Source organism: Boleophthalmus pectinirostris, unplaced genomic scaffold (genome assembly GCF_026225935.1).
Source record: "Boleophthalmus pectinirostris isolate CB_2022bp ecotype Guang Dong unplaced genomic scaffold, ASM2622593v1 HiC_scaffold_23, whole genome shotgun sequence".
In the NCBI taxonomy this organism is placed as follows: domain Eukaryota; kingdom Metazoa; phylum Chordata; class Actinopteri; order Gobiiformes; family Gobiidae; genus Boleophthalmus; species Boleophthalmus pectinirostris.
In genome coordinates, this window is record NW_026571207.1 from 15,328,212 (window position 1) to 15,350,041 (window position 21,830).

Sequence of the window (21,830 nt, forward strand, 5' to 3'; positions counted from 1 at the left end):
AACATTTCTCATTCAATTTACCCTACATCTTTTTTCAGCTTTGCTAACTAATGGCCACAAAACAGATTTATTTGAAAGTATTTCTGAAATGCATGTGTTTATGAAGGCTTTGTTAGAGATTCTTACACTTTTATTGCCACTTGTCAGCAATTACACCAATAGCTCTCGCCTCTCGCCAACATCAACAGCACATTTAGATGTGAGGCCATTCTACTGCTGATGTACATTTTTCTATCAACTTGGAAAACCAAGCCACATTGTGAGCTGTCAGAGACGACTGTAATAAAGGAACAAGACATGGCTCATTAAACTAGTTTGGCTTTACATTCACAAACAAAGAGTATAATAAACATAGAAGTACACAGGCTAAAATGCTGGACAATGATGGGTACTGCTTCCAGTACAAAACAATATTGTGAAAATTTACTTGATGTTCATGTTTTTAAGGAGAGGCAAAATATTATTAAATATTATTGCATGCTGGAAATTCTAGCTAAGGAAGCAGGATCAGTATTCAGAATTCAGTTTTCCAATTGGATTGTATTATGGAATAATAATGTTGATGAAAAGGCAATGCTTTCTTCTTATGAAGGTAACCAGAATGTCACTTTTCCAGATACTCAAAGTAGCAGTAGCCACAGTTGGCCTGGGGGAGACTGATGGAAGCAAAGCTGCCAATCTGTGACACCGGCCCTCCTGAACATTTACAACCACACAACATTCAGTCACAGGTAAGGTTGGTGAAGTTTCTTGCCTCAGGTACAACAAGAGTAGGCACTGGTTTGAACTGAAATTGAAGCACCAACCTCTGCCTCTGCCACTGCCTCTTAACTCTTGTATTTTATTTTATTTTATTTTTAATGCTCCACTTCTGTAAATGCTTAAAGAATGGGTGTGGTACATGCATTTTGCAACAGTCACAGTTTTAAGGTTTGGTCTTATTAATGTCTCCTCCTCTGGGATACTTTAGGTCACACGACTGCTGTTTACAAGCCACTGTGCTCTATGTGGTCAAAGTGTATATGCTAATGAGAAATGTAAAACAAGACTCACTCTGTGGTTAGATTTTTCTCTCTGTGCCAGTAAGAATACTCTGTCGATGTAAACAGGGGACCAGGAATATGTTATAAAAAATGCAATTCACTAAAACAGATCATTAAATTAAAAGGAACAGCAGACACATCACTCACTTGTGCACTGAGTGATCTTGACAGCTAATATTCAAAATGGACACGTTCTGTAGTCCTGCAGCCAATCCCTCCTTTGCGATTAGCAGCCATGTTTGGTCCCATGTCCCCAAAAACACTTCTTCAGAAGCACCTCAGACAGAGCCAGTAAATGTCACACAGTAATGAAATTTGGAATAAGGAATAGAGTCATACAAGAAGAATTATGACATTAAAACACTGTAGATGTTTACTCTTTTCTAGTTCCAATTATAAGTTAACCAGAAATATTTTTTAAATGACAATTTTCAAGACAATTTCCACTATAGGTGTGCCAGATGTTAGTGCTAAAAAGTGATTTGAGAAATATTTAGAAAAAAAAGTTGATCTTTTTTAGGCTGGCTCAAAGTATGAGTGTACACCGATGTTTCTGTAAATTCATGTTACACTGACTTTATATTACAAGTTGAAGGCACATTGCCTAGAAAGACTCCTATTATAGCTGATGCCATAAAATATTAGCATTTTAATGTACAATGCACAACAAACAGCTAATGCATGTAGTGTGTAAAAATCATTATAATAGATTGGACCACCATCACAAATCTTAAACCACATAAAAGGTGTCAGTTCCGTTCATTAGAATAATCTTTATCTTCCAAGCCTGCAAATGTTACATGTTGTTCTAATCTAGCAGGTAAGATGTACTAGTTGTTACAGATTTGGGCAAAGCACTTATTCAAAAAGGAACAAAAAATCTATTGTGCAAACACATTATATTAGCATATGAAACAGAAGAATCATACGTCAATAGCAGTGATGTATATAGTCAGTGTAAATTTGCAGAGCATATAGAATCTTGTTCAAACTCAGAAATAACATGGAGTAATGATACACTGGACACACATGGAGTTTACCATATATGGTGCAATATTCATGAAAACCTCAGGCCAGTATAAACCCTGTATAACACGATAGAGCTGAATATTGAGCTGAGAACCACATCCCTCTCATCGCCAGAGGAATAAAAACATATGGATACACACAAATAATGCATTTCAGCTTGTATCCTAAAAAAATAAAGTATTTATAGCTACATTTTGCCAGAACAGTACACTGGAACTCCATTAAAGAAAAAAACAAACAAACATTGAAGATCGTTATGCAACTTTTTTGAAGGAGGGTGCACCATCTGCTTGTCTCCATAGAGATGTTATTGCTTTGCCTGGAATATTCCTAGTAGGCATTCATTTTGTTTATCTTGCATTGATTTCTATTACAGTGCTTTTACTGTTACAAAACTTGTTTTGGCTAGTAATCACACCTCCAAGAAAAAGGCCAGCTTGAAGATGGGTCAAATGCATATTATACATTTCCTGAAAGAGACGATGCTGTACCTGATTTTTACTGACTTAAAATGTGAAAAACAGAACTAGTTTATTTTAAAGTGGAACTAAACATCTAAACTCTAACCAAAAGCACATTTCAAATAGGACAAGAGGACTAAAGGGGAGAGTCAGGGCAGAGGGGGGTATGGTCTGGACATAAGAGGAACACTGTGATCAGTCTAACAGGTATCCGTACTGCAACCTCTGCCCCTGCAGCCAAGTGCTTGTAATCATCCTGCATTCGATTATCTTCCAACTCCCACTTGGACCTCGGATTTGACGTCATGTCCGAGCTTGAAGCATATTATTATGTTTCATGTGTCAGACTACGTAGATTATGATTATGACTATTCCCTCATTTTATGAAAACACTGCCACTTTAATTAATAATATTTTTGAATTTTGCACTTCATTTTATGTTATGATTTCTCTTCCATTACAACCTTAAGGATGTTAACATCAGTTAAATCAAATATTTGTTCATTACTGGCTTCACCACTACCACACCCATAGGCAGTGATACGGATGCAGTGAGGGATTGCAATAATATGAGTGACTGAAATTGTCATTTCAACAACCAAAGTGTCCAAACACAATGAAAACATTTTATATTTACATGTCACAGTGGGTGCAACCATGCTGGATTCTGACTTGGAATCCTTGCTCAGTCTACTTTTTCCGTCACCGAGGTGCGAGTCGCGTCACGTGTGTCGCTAGGCAACTTCCTCAGAAAACCGATTCAGAAGGATAATCGAATGCAGGGTAAGAAACACCTAGCTGTAATCAGGGTAGTTCTGTGTGATGTCACCAACTACCAAGTGGAGCTAGGACATATCTTTAAAAAAATTACCGGAAACTGACCAAATGTACATAGTTTGTTGCCAAAAAATGCACAAGGAACAGTACAGAATGCTATTAAAGCACCAGTAAAAAAAAAAAAAGCAGATTTGGTGTTTAGTTCTAATTTAAATGGTTTGCAGTGGTCCAAATTTATTCCTCGTTTTACCTTTTCATTTCACAGTAGAGGCCAGAGTGGAGTTTGCTGTCATGCTAATGCTAACAACAACTAGCATGCTGAGCGTGCACTTCCTTATTCCTGGACAAACTAATGCTTTATAATCATATACAGAGAGTACACATGGACTTACTTTGACCTCAAGAGCTGCTTGCACAATATATATGAACTGGAGCAAGACAGATTTAGCTAAAATAGACATCTTGTACAGTCTTCCCATGCCTCCAAAACATTCTCCAACAACAAGAGCTGATTACAGTTTGCAAATGTATTCCCATATGCATAAGATTGACACCACATGTCTGCACTGCATTCTGTTAAATAAAGACACAAGGTAAAACGCAACTTCAGCCGGTTTGAGACCAAATGATGATGACTTTAAAGAGGCGAGATAGAATAAATTATGGAAATGATGAAGAACGATATATATGTGTATTTAGCGATGGGGGAAAATAAGCCACGCGTGCATTCCTTGTATTCAACCTCATGTTTATTCTTTGAAAGTGAGAAATAGAGATAGGCGTGGTAGCCTGCTTACATGTAACAGCAAAGAGTAATGGGGTTTCTAGAAATAACATTGCTACTGGGCTGTTTTACAAGCAGCCCTGGAAAACGTCCTGGGTTCACCTCCTGACCTTTGACCCCAGCAGGCTTTGTCTTCTAATTTGGCTAATAGAGTTTTTTCCCCACGGGACACACATACTCCAGCGGCATGTGCACCATCACCGAGTCCCAAACTGAGAAGGGGTTACGTCAACACATAAATCAGGACAAATGCTTCCTAAACACTTTTAACATGCTTCACTAATTTAGTTATATCTTAGTTAGTTCTTAGTCTGAAATACATGCAATTTAAATGTATGTAAATTCTTGAAATCACATGGCAACTTTCTTCTTCTTTCTTCTTGATGTTCTTGATGTTTAAAAAGTTGGCTTTAATGGTCTGTACATACATGATTTATTTATGTGAAAAGTTTTGCCACACATGCATGTGAAATTAGCTCTAAGTGTCATAATGAGACTGCTATGTGCTGTGTGTATCTAGCATTTATTGTCTCCAAACTGACCTCCAAAGTGACCTGTTTGCATGCTAGTTGTTGTTGCCATTTTTTTTGACATGAATAATTTGGATGCTAGGAATGGGTTAGGAAAGTGCGGACACTATGTCTGACATTCACGATCATATTTCATTTATTTAGTTCATAGTATATTTTCTGTCTTTAGGGTTAATGTTAATGTTTTGGGCGATTTTTACCTGGAAACTGGCTCAACTTTAAGTTTATTTAAGTGACCACTGAGCCTGCCACAATAACAATTTTTGAAGTGTAATAAATTGCGGAAGAAAATATAGATGATAAACAAAAATACTGAAACTAAATGAAAACAAGATTTAAAGTTGAAAAGAGTCAATTATGTGTAATAAAGGACATTTAAAGATAATCCCATGGAAGCATAGACAGACATGCACACTCCAGTACATTACAACTGATAAACTCTCAAAGAATTCAGTAGAAGTACATGTAAAATTATTATTTGTTTCTTGCCACAGTGAAATGAAAAAAGTCTATGTGGAGGTTAACTGTGACGAGGTTATTTCAACGGCAGAGGAACGCGTGGAGCCTCACTGCCCACAAACATCTGCTCTGCTTAAAAAGACAAAAATCTCAGGCAACTTTTAAGGCGAACAGTGGCATGCGCCCACACACAGAAACATCTTCACAAAAACCACTGGTAACTTGTACAAATGTTCACACTGTTGATCCAGGTGCAGAGTGATTATTTTTGGCCACCAGCAGTGTCAGAAAGCCACAGAGATTTATAACAGATAACCTCCTCACCTCCATAAACCTACCACAAGCCCGCTAAAGGACAAAGACGTCATAGTTCTGCCTCATATTGTCTCCTCTGTGGTCAGATCACACCAGGACTGCAGAAGGGTAGAAAAAAATTAGATAAAATAAAATAGGATACAATAAAAAAGAATAGGATAAAATAAAATAAGATGAAATAAAATAGGATAAAATAAAATAAACTAAGAAAAAATTTAATAGGATCAAAATTAAAGTTACATAAAATTGGATCAAATAAAATAAGATTTACATTATTTTGGCAGCTGTTACATGTTACGTGTTTCAGGGATTATTAATGGGAATTATTAATTAAAGAAAAAAATATATATATATTTTTGACATGGAGTGTAAAATGGGGCTAAAGAGACGGGTGAGACATTCAGTAGATAATCAGCTTCCTGCATAATGTGAAACAATCCCGACACAAACTTAAACTTAAACTATATTATTTCGTGATTTAACTGTTTCCAACTATTTTAAACTTTTTGAGTTCCAACTTTACACATGAAAACACCTTGTCTGACCCACAGCTATGCAGCTAAAGCTACAACTTCACAAACCCAGCTAGGTCTTGATGTGCCTTTTTCTCCCATTAATGGTTCAACTGCTAACAAACACCCAAGAAGAACAAAATAGCACAAAATCCACAAAACAAGTGTTATAAATTACACTGTGACAAAGACTGCAAACGAGCCCACACCTTTCCCGTAGCTCCCAACACGAAGCCATTTCACAAAGCGTATTTTTGCTCCTTGCATAGCTTTTCTTTTCTTTTTTTTATGTCACTTTGGCTTAGTGAGATAGTATCTGTGGTATTTATCATGATTTTACAACAATTAAGTGACAGTTTGTAAAAAAAAAAAAAAAAAGAAAAAAGTATCAACAGCAAAATCTAAAATGAGGAGTTATATATAAGTAAGGTAATTTGTTGTCATTTATTTTTATTAGTTTAATCATTTTTTTAAAAACAAGTACTGGCCCTTTTTTATGGTTGCTGGGTTATTGAATTACCCCTTTGTATATCACATCTTCTACCAGTGTCCAATCAGCAAGTAAATTTATAGAATAAGCAAACTAGAAAACCAGGCAGTCTTTTTAGAAATACCATATGTTAATTTATGTTAAAGCTCCTACATTGCACAAAAGCCAGATCCATGTGAGCTTTAAGCCATGTTATAATGTTGTTACCTCTTCAAAAACATACCTGGAGTTGTGTTCTGCCTCAAGTGGAGGAGCTCAAGTATCGTGGGGTCTTGTTCATGAGTGAGGGGAGGATGGAGCGTGAGATTGACAGACAGATCGGTGCAGCGTTTGCAGTGAAGCAGTTGCTGTATTGAACCCTTGTGGTGAAGAGGGAGCTGAGCTGAAAGACGAAGCTCTCGATTTACCACTCAATCTATGTTCCTGCCCTCACCTATGGTCATGAGCTCTGGGTAATGACCGAAAGGACAAGATTGTGGATACAAGTGACTGAAATGAGTTTCCTCCACAGGGTGGCTGGGCGCTCCCTTAGAGTTAGGGTGAGGAGCTCAGTCACACAGGAGGAGCTTGGAGTAGAGCCGCTGAGGAGCCAGCTGAGGTGGCTGGGGCATCTGTTCTTGATGTCTGCTGCTCCCTCGGGTGGTGTTACTGGCATATCCCAACGGAAGGAGGCCCCAGGGAAGACCCAGGACATGCTGGAGGGACTATGTCTCTCGGCTGGCCTGGGAACACCTCGGGGTCCCCCCAGAGGAGCTGGAGGAAGTGTATGGGGTGAAGGAAGTCTGGGAGTCCCTGCTTAGACTGCTGCCCCCGCGACCCGGCCCCGGACAAACAGAAGAAAATGGATGGATGGAGTTGTGTTCTGTTTCATTCAGACATGTTTGAGTGACCTACTATTATTAGTTTATCTACATCTCCAAAATCTCTGTTCCACCTTATAATGTCATGTTTTCAAGTTAAAAACTACATTTTACCTTTAGTTCACTAGACATTGACTGTTCCAGGGCTGAAATCATTCAAATGATTCTCGTGAAGTTGTATGGAATTTAAAAAAAACACAGTGGAGCATTTCCTGTATTACCACAGGACATCGCAAGGTGGAACACAGTGTTTTCTGTTTGAGAGAAGAACTGAGTCTAAATATGCAGGTTCTGTGTGGTGAACATGTGTGAATGAAACAAAACACAACTCCAGGTATGTTTTTGTTGAGGACAACATTATAAATAAATCAAAAAGTAGCGTAATATAGCCCCTTTAACTTTGTTGTTAGGGTTAGTTTATATGTGCTTTAAACTGTGAGACCCTGGGCAAGACATTATGTAGCGCTTGTGTGTCCAGAATCAGATTTAAGACACGCGCAGGCATCAGTTTACGCAGCAGTAACATAACCTATAGCATAACGTGATGTATCCGACCATCTGTTTTGGCCAGGGCCAGTGTCTACGCCCATGCCCGCCACTCAGTCTGGCACCATGTGGGTTCCTTTTGGCACCAAGGAGGACAGATTCTAGAAATGCTGCACATGCATATATTTGCATGAATAGAGTATAGTAAGTAGTTTATGTTGTTTTTATTGCGGAAATAGCAGACTTAGAAAATTTGTAATGTATAGGTCATTTAATATGACTTCAATCAAGATTTTGATTTGAGCAGATTTGCACTGAGCGGTCAGTTACCAGTGCGACGAGACTTTTTGTACTTAAAGCTGAGTATCTTATTTTCACACAGCTGGAGTAGGTATTTTTTAAATGTGCAAAATGTTTTTCTTGACAGATGCATATGGTTTTATAATGTGATATTTTGAGATTTAACTTTTTTGGATTGATTGTGTTGACTGCTACCTTGGTCAGGTCTCAAAAAAGGTCAAAAGGTCAAAAATTAAGGTCAAATGAACTGAAAAAACAAAACAAAAAAAAAAAAAACAAGTGAAAGTGCAAGTGGGGTGAATGGCCTAAGTGCGGCCATTTAGAGAGTTGCTTTAGGTGTTTACTTCTGAAAAAAAACTTGCAGTGGTCCTATTTTGTCATGAGCTGCTGCTTTCGCATATATATATATATATATATATATATATATATATATATATATATATAGCGTGCTCAGAGAATGTCTCAGACAGTGGGGTCCAGAGGAAGAGGTGCTGGAGGGACCATCATGGCAGGACAAACCCCTACATGGGGCGTACCACCGGAACATAACTGAAGTGGCTGATATCAAGAAATCCTACCAATGGCTTGAGAGGGCTGGTCTGAAGGACAGCACAGAGGCACTGATCCTGGCTGCTCAGGAGCAGGCCCTGGGCACTCGAGCAATAGAGGCCCAGATCTACCACACCAGACAAGACCCACGGTGTAGACTGTGCAAAGAGGCTCCTGAGACAGTCCAGCACATAACTGCAGGGTGTAAGATGCTGGCAGGGAAAGCATACATGGAGCGACATAACCAAGTGGCGGGCATAGTGTACAGAAACATCTGTGCAGAGTACGGGCTGGAAACCCCAGGATCAAGGTGGGAAACACCTCCAAAGGTTGTGGAGAATGACCGAGCCAAGATCCTGTGGGACTTCCAGATACAGACTGACAGAATGGTGATGGCGAACCAACCAGACATAGTGGTGGTGGATAAGAAACAGAGCAGAGCCGTGGTGGTGGACATCGCAATACCAAGCGATGGTAATATCAGGAAAAAGGAACACGAGAAGCTAGAGAGAAATACCAGGGGCTCAAGGAAGAGCTGGAGAGAGCCTGGAAAGTAAAGGCATCAGTGGTGCCTGTGGTGATCGGAGCACTCGGGGCTGTAACCCCCAAACTGGAAGAGTGGCTTCAACAGATACCGGGAAAAACAATGGACATCTCAGTCCAGAAAAGTGCAGTACTGAGAACAGCAAAGATACTGCGCAGAACTCTCAAGCTCCCAGGCCTCTGGTAGAGGACCCGAGCTCAATGAGGGTAAGAGAGACCTACCACCGTGGAAGGTGAGAAACACATTTATATATATATATATATATATATATATATATATATATATATATATATATATATATATAATATATATATATATACATATAAAATAAATAATAAATTCAAAGCTTCTCTCATTTTAAGTAAAAAAAATTATAATAGTAATTTTATATGTATATATATATATATACATATATATATATATACACATATATATATATTATATATATATATATATACATATAAATTACTATTATTATAATTTTTTTTTTACTTAAAATGAGAGAAGCTTTGAATTTAGCTTGAATTAAGAAAAAAAAAAAGGTTCTTTTAATAGTTTTACTTGACAGGTCTAGTTTGCTCAAATGAAATTCAAGTCGATGTTTTTCAATTTAACACATTTTAAGTCACTTAAACATATTGACCAGCTGAAAAGGTTGTCTTGGTGAGTCAACAGACACAGTGCAGCATACCACATACCAGAGTATTTGAAGTGAACACATGAGCAGTTTTTCTTACATGTAAAATTACATACGAATCACGGTAATTTATTTTGCACAATGACTTCAAAATAAATCATGGTTTTCAAAAATTCTAGCATTCAAATCACACATTCAGTCCCATTTCTCAGACACAATAGAAAGCAAGGTTTTGGCTGGAAAATTGCCACTTAGAACATTCATTGAAAAGCACAAACATCACCGGCACAGTGGCTTTGAGGATCCAACCCCTCCACTAGACCTTCTGTAAGGGTACTACATTGCACTTAGCAACCAAACCCTGGAACTATTAGCACATCTAATAGTCCATTTTGCTGCATACTTGACTCGCAATGTAGTGCCTTTGGAAACGACACTTGCACATGTTTCAAGATGTACAATAAAGCTCAAGGCTTTAGGAATGAAATTGTGTTTTTGTAATAGAATTCACTTACGTAAAATTACAAAGGTTTCCCGGTACAATCTGTCCCATGAATCATTGTAGTTGTGCAGCTTAAAGAGCAATATACTTTTCTGGAGAAGGACCTGCTTGTCTCCATGGAGATACCTTTGCCTGGAAATTCCACAGTATGGCTTTAAAGTTATTTATATCCATGGAGAAAAGCTGAGGATGTCATGTCACCAGTTCAAGTTACAGATCAGATCTGTGGAGAGGTCACAGCAAGCATGCATGTTATTCAAGTACTTTTAGCAACAGAAACCATGTCAACTGAATAAAAGCAAGATATACATAAGTTTAATGCCAAACTATGGCTCAGAGTACAGCAAAAACATCTCCATGGAGACAAGATTGTGACTCTAACATAAAATTGACACAGTGTACCTTTTAAAACCACAGTGTAGAGATGGGATAAAATCTCATGCCACAAGATCTTACAAGATCAAATTGCCACAAGACTATACACATATGAGAAAAATTATCTTGTGATATTTTTTTGACATGTGATACTATTAACTTGGACAATAAAAAGAGATAACTTTGCTGAGTTACACCTCTTGAGAACCTGTAGTTCTGAAAAGCAGTGCTATAACTTGAGCAAAAATATTTAAAAAATCTAGGCCAGTTGTGAACGGAACTGTACAACTGATTAAATTTAATTTAATTTTGTCTCATCCAACCCTTACATCAACGCATCTAAAAAAGTCTATTTTCATCTAGGAAGGTGAAATAAATGCCTTATTTTCATGGAAATGTTACTTTCAAACTATTTATAATACCACAATGGACTCTTATTTGAGAATATTTCAGCAAAATTAAATTACTGCCACAAAAAATTGTTATCTAAATGGCAGGTAGGAATGATCCTTACTGCAGGTTCTGAGGAAGAGGAAGACCTGTTTCACCTGTTTTATTTTTGTCCTTATGTTGCCAAGTTTTGGGTTTCTGTTCGATCTTGGGTACAGTCAGTGGGAATTTCTTTTGAAATTTCCCCCAGTTATTATTAGGAAAGATTAGGAAAGATTTTTTTTTATTTTTTAGGCTTCAACATTATAAAATGTATGTTTACAATACTTTAAAAACATAATTTATTGTTTTATGTTTTCTTTGTATGTCTTTATATATGGTTCTTTATATATGGTTTGTTGAGTTGCTTATACCCTTTTAGTTTTTAATTTGTGTTATTATTATTATTATTATTATTATTATTATTATTATTATTATTATTATTATTATTATATGGTAGTAGTAATAGTAGTAGTAGTAGTATTTCTGTTATTTTTTATTATTACTAATTATTTCCTTATGGATCTGTATTAAGTATGGGTGGGTATGGATGCAATGTGTGGGTGGTGTTTGGTTGAGTGTGAAGCTTGACCTCCTTGGGTTTTGTCAATACACACACACACACACAAAAAAAAGAGAGATGTGTAGCTGTCCAAGAACCTCCCTTATTCATGACCAACACTACCCCTTCTAATGTTAAAGACTAGTGAAACTCATTGAAGTGTGTCCGTGTTGACTGACTGATCTCTTGGGAACAGGAAGCCAGAGTGAGAGGAAAGTGCCGCAAGGGTCAACTGAGAACAACCAGCCTTGTGTTTCTTTCATTGAAGACATGACATCACTGAGCGACAAAGCTAGGAGGGCACCCACGTTAGCCCCACCCCTCACCCCTCGTGGGCACTGAAGGTGAAGACAACACATCTGTACACCACACATTCTTCACAGTATAGTTTGCATTCATGTTCTAGCAAATGAACGTGATGGAGAGCTGTGGTCTTTATGGAAGATTCACTGTTTTTGAAAGAAATATCCAAATGTATGATTCACAAATTCACACATTTATTTGTATTGAATTTGGTCCAGAAATTTGCCATATTAATTTATGGTTTAAAGGTTCATATATTATACAAAACGGATTATTGTGAGCTTTAAACCATGTTACAATGCTGTTGCCTCATCAAAAACATACCTGGAGCTGTGTTTTGTGTCATTCACACGTTTGAGTAATCCTTTATTATTAGACTAATATGGGTTCTTTAAAGTTCATCTGACAACAATCATATTTTGGAGGTTGTAGGTACACTTTGCCCCCATAGGAAAATTTGCTGTCTGCATTTGAACCATCTTTCAATGCTGCTGGTGCATCTTAAGCTCGACTTCTTTCCCGGAGTGCATGTTTTGGGTTGATGTGGGAAACCTGAGTGGCCAGAGGAAACCCTCTCAGACATGGGGAGACACATGAAAACTCTACACAGTAATGCAAATCAACAATCTGACAGTTAAACAGCAACCTCCATGATAATTTTTTAACTATAGGAATCTAAAATGTCACGTTAACCTATTCTATCGTCTCCATGGTAAAAAAATAAAAAATGTAAACAGGAATGAAGAAATTGATCCACTGACTTTTCAAGAATTCATTTTCTCTGCAATCCACATGTCACAAAGATTGATTGACAGCAGTTGTATAACAAAATGCACCAGCCGATATGACTAAAATTAAAGCTTTGTATATGCGTCAATATGGTTCAGTGTGAAAAATATTTCAATTCTGCGAAAGCTGTTTGCTCTCGGCAGAAAAAGTAAAAAGTGGATGGCTGGAAAAGTGTCTTCAGAGAAGTACACAGACCTGTGATTCTTCAAATGGAGCTAAAAGCAAAACAGAAAAGCAATTAAGATGACGCAGGAATGCAGTGAGAATGGTAATTGAAAGACAAATGGCAGGATTTCTCTTGGACTAACACACCTGGATAATGTACATTCACAGTCAGGGTTTCCCTGTGTGCTGTTGTTTGAAAAAATATGGCCACATTCCCATAAAAATTGAGTTGAGAGCAATGAAAGAATTGATAAAAGTGAGGATATTTTGGGTCATAATGCTTTTGGTTACAACTTTGTCAATTGATTTTGCTCCTTAATTGCAACTACAGTTGTTACTACAAGAGTGGGGTCAAAAGACAGATGTAAAGTAGTTAGCACTCTCGCCTCATATCAAGAAGGTTGTGAGTTTGCATGTTTCCTCATGTCTGAGTGGGTTTCCTACTAGAACCTCATTCTCCTCAACAACCCAAAACATGCAAAATAGATAAAATCCTTAAGTTAATGTAGTGCCCCTGACCAAGCCTGGCTTAATGTCTGGAGATGGGTTTCTGGGTGCAAAAAAGCCCATATGTGTTGGTCTCATAAAATAAAATGTCTCTGTTGTTTGAAAAAATTGAACATTTAGAGGGTTAAGGTTAAAGGCTAAGGTACACTTCATTCATCCCTAGTGAGCAAAATTCATTTCCTGTATTTGCCCCATCCTTCAACCAGTCAGAAGCAGTGAGCCATTACCTTTCAGTGCTTGAGGTCACCTAGTGTTGAGAATTACTTATTGTGCATGGTTTGGGTTTGATGGGGGAAACCGTTGTGCCTGGCAGAAATCCGCCCAGACCCGAGAAGAAACATGCAACCGCCACACAAGCCTAACATAATTATTTTTAGTGCTTTGGCAATGGCTAACAGAAAAGTGGTCACACTATAAATTATTATTAATATAAGTTAGGGGCTTTTTATTCCAGTCTCATATCCACAGTTTTGTCTTTATAAATGTCACTGTTATTCCCCTTTGAACTCCACTTTTGTTTACTTCACTAAATCCTTCAAAGGCTGCCAGCTCTCAGCGTGTATCGGCCATTTCTTAGCACCACTGACATTCAAATAATAATTAAACACAGAACAACCACACGGGTTTTAAGCTGTAAGTTTATAAAGACCATGCCCTCTGTAACATTTCATGTTTGTATGTAAATTCCAAAAGTTAAAGTCAGTATTTGTGGAATATATTTATATATATGTATAAAATATAGAGGGCTCCTGTTGTGCTTTGGTCCTTCAAGTGCATATGGCTGGTATTACTTGGTTTGGTGGGATAGTACTGTGGTAAATATTTACCATAGTTTTACAATTATAAGTGTCAGTTTGAAGTCTAATCATAACTATTGTTCAATTTGGACTTTGACTCTTGTTTACCTCATGGTTGCAATAGTTATAATTAACTCTATGCATGTCATATCTGCTGCTCATGTACTACAAATAACCAAAATTTGCAATATTAACAAAACTAGAAAACTGCACAAGACCTCATTTCCTAGATAGCCAGAGTGTTTGCAGATTGTTTGGGTCCTTTGTGGAGTGGGTAAGACTGTTTTTAGTGGCTGTCTAACTATAGCACCAGCGACTTCTGCAAATACAAGAACTGGATGGAATATTTAAAAAGTGTCTCCACACATCTCCAACACTCTGGCTAACTAGGAAATGAGGTCCTATGTCCAAAATTCCAGACTTTCCCTTTAAAAGGTGGAGGGTCCATCACCTGCTTGTAATTGCTCTGCCTTGAATGTAAACAGCTCTACTTTACATTTATTAAATTACAGGTGGCTTTATAGCACAAAAATACCTAGAAAAACAGGCATTCTGACTGTGAGCCTGGTTCACTGAAAAAAAAAAAAGGTTGCTGGATTTGCGTAAAAAAGTTATGGAAAGCGGTTGCATGCAATAAAATTATGTTTAGGCTTTGAAACTTATTTCGATCCTCTCTACACATATTTTTCTCAGAACATGAACGTCACTTTTTCATGTTGATGAAATTTGATCAATTCATGCTGCATATGCATATTTATCTTATGTTACCTTATCATGAAATGTATAAGTATGTATAATTTAATTTAATTGATCTAATTCTGTAAAAGAATACAAATACAGTCTTTAGTTTTCTACAGTTCTGTATTGTCTTAAACAGAATCAAACACACAGAGAGCACAGGGACAGAGACACACAGTTTGGAGATGGACAATGTGAAGATTTATTCCAGTGAAGAAGCTCTGGTCTCTGCCTGTGGACACACGAATAACACATGATGATCACATTGTGATGATCTATTCTGTTGTACATGTTTAAATACACTTAAAGCACTTATTACTACAATAATGGACCAGAACAGAAGAACATTAGAACTGTATATGTAGAACAAAACTCACCATGTGCAGCTTTTCTTCCTCTAAACGCAGTAACAGGTAGGGCATCTGATATAAAGTCCTCCTAGTGCCACATCACCCTGGAGAAACACGAAAACTGTTTCAATAGAAGTACATTTTGAAAAATTATTTTAAAATCATTTTAGTTTGTTTACTTACTTTGTTCATCTGTGGTCTGTGTTTTGTTGGTTCTCAAACATCTTCCTTTTTCTGAAACATCAGATATAACATTCGTGAACTTCCCCACAGCTCCAGCAGTGCTCTTTTGTTTGTAGACGACTCTGGAACAAACACATTCAAATCTTAGTACAACTGTCACACTCTTGTAGATGGACAGTCAAATACAATTAGTTTCATGGAAATAGTCCTTACATAATTTCAAATGAAACATCACAAACATGTTTTAACAATGACGACATTCTAGGCCAGAGAAGCACATACAATCTTTGAAAAGTCTTACCTCCAGATCAGCTCTCATAATCCTCCTGTGTGTGTGTCCTCTGCTCCTCGAACTGTCCTGTGTCCTGTTACGTTTGAATTTTCCCTCTAAAAGTTTTGGGGAGGAGAATTCCAGAGGGAGGAGCCTCACCAGAGATTATAATAAAGTCATGTTTCCTCAACCTGATTAAAACATGCAGGTCTAACATCAGCCACAATCAAGTGACCTTTGTAAGATTTAAACATGCTGGACAGAGAAACATAAAAAAGTCATGTTATTGTTGTCAATTTTTTTTTTTTGCAATTTGAGCAACCCCTCTCGGACCATTTTTTCAGTGTTGCCTCTCCACAAATCTGACCTGTAACTTGGACTGGTTTGGTCTCCATGAAGATAGAAAGGTTTAATACCATACACATTCCAGGCAAAGCAGTAACGTATCCATGAAGAAAAGTGTTTGACAGGCCCTCCACTGGAAAAGTTACACAATACACCTTTATTATTATTACCTCCCCAAGGAGGTTATGTTTTTGCCGGCGTTTGTCTGTTTGTTTGTTTGTTTGTTTGCTGTTAGCAACATAACTCAAAAAAGGTATGGACTGATTTTGATGAAATTTTCAGGATTTGTTGGAAATGTGAAAAGGAAGAAGTGATTTCATTTTGGGGGTGATCCGGAAGAAATCCTGGATTCTGGATCACTTTGAAATTTTAGTTAACATTGTGGTAAATGGGGCCAAAAATTTTGTTTCTCAATATCTCGGTTAATTATTGACCAAACCCCATGAAATTTGACTCAGGGATGGACAGTGGGATCCTCTTTCATATTCCAAAGGCTGATCCGGATCTGATCCAGACGACTGATTTTATCGCAATTTATATAAAAAATGGGGGTAGTCCTTGGCGGAGGTCTGCGCTCTCTGAGTGCTTTTCTAGTTATTATTATTATTATTAGTACCACTTACCTAGTACCTAGTAATGTATTGAGACACAACAATAACATATTTTCATCAAATGTCAACTACCAACTCCGTGCAGTACTTGGAATAACCATACACAATTTGGAGCAGTATTTGGCAGAATCAGCACTGTGGCTAAGTGGGTCCAGCAAATATTTACAAAGCGGCTCTCCATCATCTATTCCTGGCACTGAGACACAGCAATGATTACGGGGACAATAACTAATCCCTCATTAATGTCGTGTCCACACCGCAGCAGCACGCAAAAATAGGAAATCAATGTAGCCTTTGCCTGGAGCCAGAGCTGAGCGCTGTCTGTCACCGCTGTGTAAACCTGCTTTGCATATGGAAGATTGGTTAAGGAGAGACACTACAGGAAAAGCTCTTTATTTATTTATGTATTTATTTTGGTCAGTTTGCTCTCTCCGCCTAGATCTGCTTTCATGTGCCAACAACAACATTGTCCAGTCTGCACGTAAAATTTTTCTCATTTAATCAACTTGCATCCATAGATTTTATGAGATACAGTAAATTCAAATACATTTACACATATACAGAAATTAATCTTACACAGACACAACTTGTTGATAATGATATTGATTTTAAGCCTCATTTATTAAAGGTCTTATATTAGAGCACTTCCTGTATTACCACATAACATCACAAGTTGTGTTTTCTGGTTTAGAGAAGAACTCAGCCTAAATATGCAAGGTTTGTGTATTAAACGTGTGTGAATGAAACAAACTCTGGGTATGTTTGTGATGAGGAAACAACATTATATAGCATAATATAAGACTTTTCCTTATATCATAAACATTTGTATCTGTATTTCTGTATTTAAAATGTCCATTACAATGTGACAGACTTGCAGGGGTTTTTTGTAAGTAAACTAGATAATGTAAGTAAACTGGATTTTTTCCTATTCACCTGCAGTGTCACATGATCATTAGTTTAATGTTCACTTTTAAGGGTGGAAGTGTTGCTTTGAAAACCACATCTATGCTAAAACATAGCTTGAATTCGCTCCTGTTAGTGCAATATTAGTTCATTTCAGGCTAACAAAGACGCAGCCCTCTGCACCACACATCTACTGGGAAAGAGCCAACAACTTTCTGCTTAAAGTGGTTAGGAAGAAAATCAACATCTTCCCCCAATTCACAGTAAAATGTCAAAGGGGCCTTTTCATTCTTGACAAATTCTGATATGATTTGAATTACAAATGCAGATTGCAAATATGTACTTTAGTGATCGTTCCCTAAGGCCCTGAAAGGCTCTTTAAAGATTCCTAGCACATATTCAGAGCCTATCTCCCCATGTTTAAGCACTAGGGGTCCCAATAGACAGTGAAATATATTGTTCCAAATATCCTCATATAGCAAGCTTGTTAGGGAGTTAAAATTACAGTCGCCCAGGCGTAAAGACGTTTTACAGTTCCAATTTAAGCTCTCAGTGAAAAAATAAAGCAACTATGAAACAAGTAAGGCACTAAACACTCTCTAGATTTCCATGCACAGATAACTCCAAGAGTGTTAAACAACCAAATTCACATCATTTTTACCCCAAAACCTGTCAAGCCACTGTTATCTTAGTCTACAGGTCAAGGAACCATGTCAGTATGAACTGGGGGTTAAGAGACGTACAAGAGACTTTAGTAATTTACCATTAGCACTAAAAATATGCAGCTGTAATTGCTACTAATACACACACTTTTGGCACACACACATAGTGACATCTCATTTAAATTAAGAATTTGATTTTCAGACATGCTAGGAACTGTTTACTAACCACCACACAACATATTAAAGCTCTGGTAGATTTTACTTTTACTTTACCATAGTGGACCAAAGCAATAAAGCATGCACTAGTCCACAGTGAATGGACTGTAGTTTGTCATTGCTGTAGATCTAAAACTGGAGATCACATCCAAACACATGTTTAATATTTTCTTGGCTGTTTCTTACCCATGCAATTGAATGCCTCTTCCATTCTGCAGATTGCGCTGTTACATGCGGCAGGCATCAGGGTACAAACTGGTTTCTTCAAAAGTGGCATACATGCATGAAAAATTTGTTTAACATGAACTAGGTCAGATATCTGGTTTACTGGCATGCATGTAAATATATAGTGACTGAATTGATGTAAGTGATGTAGAATGGCGTTAAAGACTGGGTGTTATGCAAAATACTTTTTTTTTTTTTTTTGCTTTCTACCATGTTATAAGATCAAAAACATGCCTGAAGGGGTTTTAAATGTCATCCATGCATTTTTCACAAATTTACTAATCTCTCCCAGGTCCTACTTGAGCCCTCCTGGTTAGCTGCAAGATTATGTCCAATACTCAGCCCACAATCCTACGTCATCCGTGCTCCCACACGACAATTCTCCATAAATATACAAAAGTATAATATAAAACCGTAAACAAATTGACAAACCTGATGTGATGTGTAGTCGTTTGATTAGCAGAATGCACACTGACTATATTGCTATAGTGCTTTGGAGGAGGAGTGACTAAGAGCCGAGGCCCAAGAGCAAAGGGAGGGTAGACTCAGAGCGTCAAAAACAACAGTGGAACTTATAAAACATTAACGTTAACACATTGCTTTTGACAAAGACAGCATTTTCAAAACAATAAAAGGTAACATAATGATCTAAACATGTGGTATGTTACCAGTTAGTACCCCATAGAAGTAAAATACTCCTCCTTTAAGATAGCTGTAGAGGCAAGAGTAGATGGAATGGGTTGTTTTTGCTTCACAGGATCATCCTTTTGGACCCTGGAGCGCACACAAACACACACACACACACACACACACACACACACACACACACACACACACACGAGTACAGTAAATCTCATGCTGTTCAAACATGGTCATGACCATTTCTTATCTCCTCCTCTGCAGCTTTTGTACATACTTCTAGTGGAGATGGCATTTGGAATGGTCATGATGGCATCAATGTCAACAAACTACCTCACAAGCTCCAGATGTTTCTGGACCACACAATACAGGTACGTCTCAAGAGAGAGAAAAGATCTATATTTTTTGTCTCTCATTTCAGAAAGTCAAATCCATATGTCATATAGATTCATGACATGTATTTTTATGTACTATTTGTTTTTATGATTATGGCTTACAGATAATGAAAATCCAAAATTCATATATATTAAATGAGATCAATTAAAAATATATATTTAAACAGAAATGTCAGGTTTCTGAAAAGTATGTTAATTTCTCACTTCAAGCTAAATATTACTCAAGTAAAAGTAAATGTACTAAACCGCTAAAGGGAAGCACAAATTGTTTAAAAAAGTTAGACAAGTAAATGTAACTGATAAACCCAAAGTTATCATTTTCACCCCACTTGAAAAATCAATTAGTTCAAATGAGTGAACATGGCTGAATTACACCACAGGCGTATCAGACAGCAGGGACAACAGTAGCCCCTATCGCCAAAGGAACATGTTTCATATCTGTACAAAGCAAAACTCAGTAGCAGCCTCGAAATCAGTTTTAATCTGGCACACATGAGCTCTCCAGGGCTCTGCTGTTGCTTTCTTCTCTTCACATTACAATATAAAGACATTAATATTTGAATAGCTCCTCAGAGTCTTTCAGGAAATTTCACCAAGTTTATAATAAGCAAAGTTTGGAAGCTGTAATTATTATATTCTGAAATCATTTCACAATTTTCTTCATTTTAGATGGTTTATTTGCTCTAACCCTGTCTCTTTGTCTATCTTTTCAGACATTTTAATTAACTTTGAAAATCAGCAGCGTTGAAAGTAATAAAGTTAGAGTGATGCTTGGAGCCAGTCCCATCTGTGTTAGTCTATAGTCCATATGACCACTTCCTGAGCACACTTCCTATTAGCTATCTATTTGTTTGTGTTGCTCTTTCTCCAACTGTCCCAAGATACTTTTATAATAAATTATTTGGCACTATATTAAAACCATACAAAACCACCTCTGAATAATAAAAGGATGTTTTGCAGTTCTGCTTAATCATAATTTACTTTCTGCAACATCTGTTTGTTTATTAAAGTAACCACAGTCTGTGTGCTCTTACAGTTTAAAAGAACCTGGGTATATAGAGCCTTAACCTACATAAGAGGACACATTTTACTCATTCTCAGAAGACGTCTCTCATGTGAAAGCTCAGATCCTCCAGAACTCACTCACTGAGCTGCAGATGCTGCACTAGCACTCATTAAGGATTTACGGTAGGAGGGCTTTCTGTGCATGTTTAAGTCATTTTGCAATCTGACCTGAAGGAAATGTGAGATTCACTCTGCTTTCTGATTGAACACTAAAGACATAAATAATTTGGCCACCATGTTAATACATCAGCATCACAACTGTTGTTTAAGAGTTTTGATTTGAACATCTAGGGACGCAGTTAGGTCATGTTTATGAAAGTTAAAATAAACATTTTACATACCTTTCCCCACCACCATGCTATTTCTGTGCCTGGTATGTATAACAGTACAAGATTAAATGTATTTACCTCAAATGGTGATAAGCAGGTCACCAGGCTAAATTACAAATCTGATATGTGGAGAGGAACGGTGAGGTGCATGTTCTTAAATGTACTGAGCAATAATAGCACACGTAAGTATATTGAATACATGCAAGAAAGATTAGTTTAATACCTACCATATTGTGGAACATTCCAAAGTGATAACATCTCCATGAAGTTCGAGACTCCAGACCAGAAAAGTTGCACAGTGCACCGTTGGTTGAGTTTAAGAAAATGTACAATATAATGTTTATGACGAATAGGCTACATTAACAATTAATTTGCTATGCGTCCACATCGGTAACACTACAGCCTTGTTCAGCCCCCACCCCCCTCCCCCTCTCTCCTATGCTTCTCCAGTCCATTCACCGCGCGTTCAGCGCTAAGCATCTCCCCAGCAGCGGACCTTAAAACACTATTGCCTCTCTCCTGTCCACGCGGTACGCACCCAACGACAACTTTCAACTCCACTGTGACGCAACTGGGATTTTTAACGAAGAAAACAGCGGGATTATATTCACAGGTTGTTCAACTCGCTCTGACACTATCCTCCACATGTATAGCAGGACAACCCCACGACTGGAGAACGCACAGCAGCCCTAG

At 37.5% G+C, this 21,830-nt stretch overlaps 1 long non-coding RNA gene across 1 annotated transcript; it reads left to right on the forward strand.

Moving 5' to 3' along the window:
- Positions 1 to 634: 634 nt before the first annotated feature.
- Positions 635 to 20,875, forward strand: LOC129410738 (uncharacterized). Its single transcript, XR_008633007.1, has 4 exons — positions 635 to 731; positions 11,841 to 11,988; positions 19,613 to 19,719; positions 20,780 to 20,875. It is a non-coding gene; the product is annotated as an uncharacterized LOC129410738 (long non-coding RNA).
- The last annotated feature ends 955 nt before the right edge of the window (positions 20,876 to 21,830 follow it).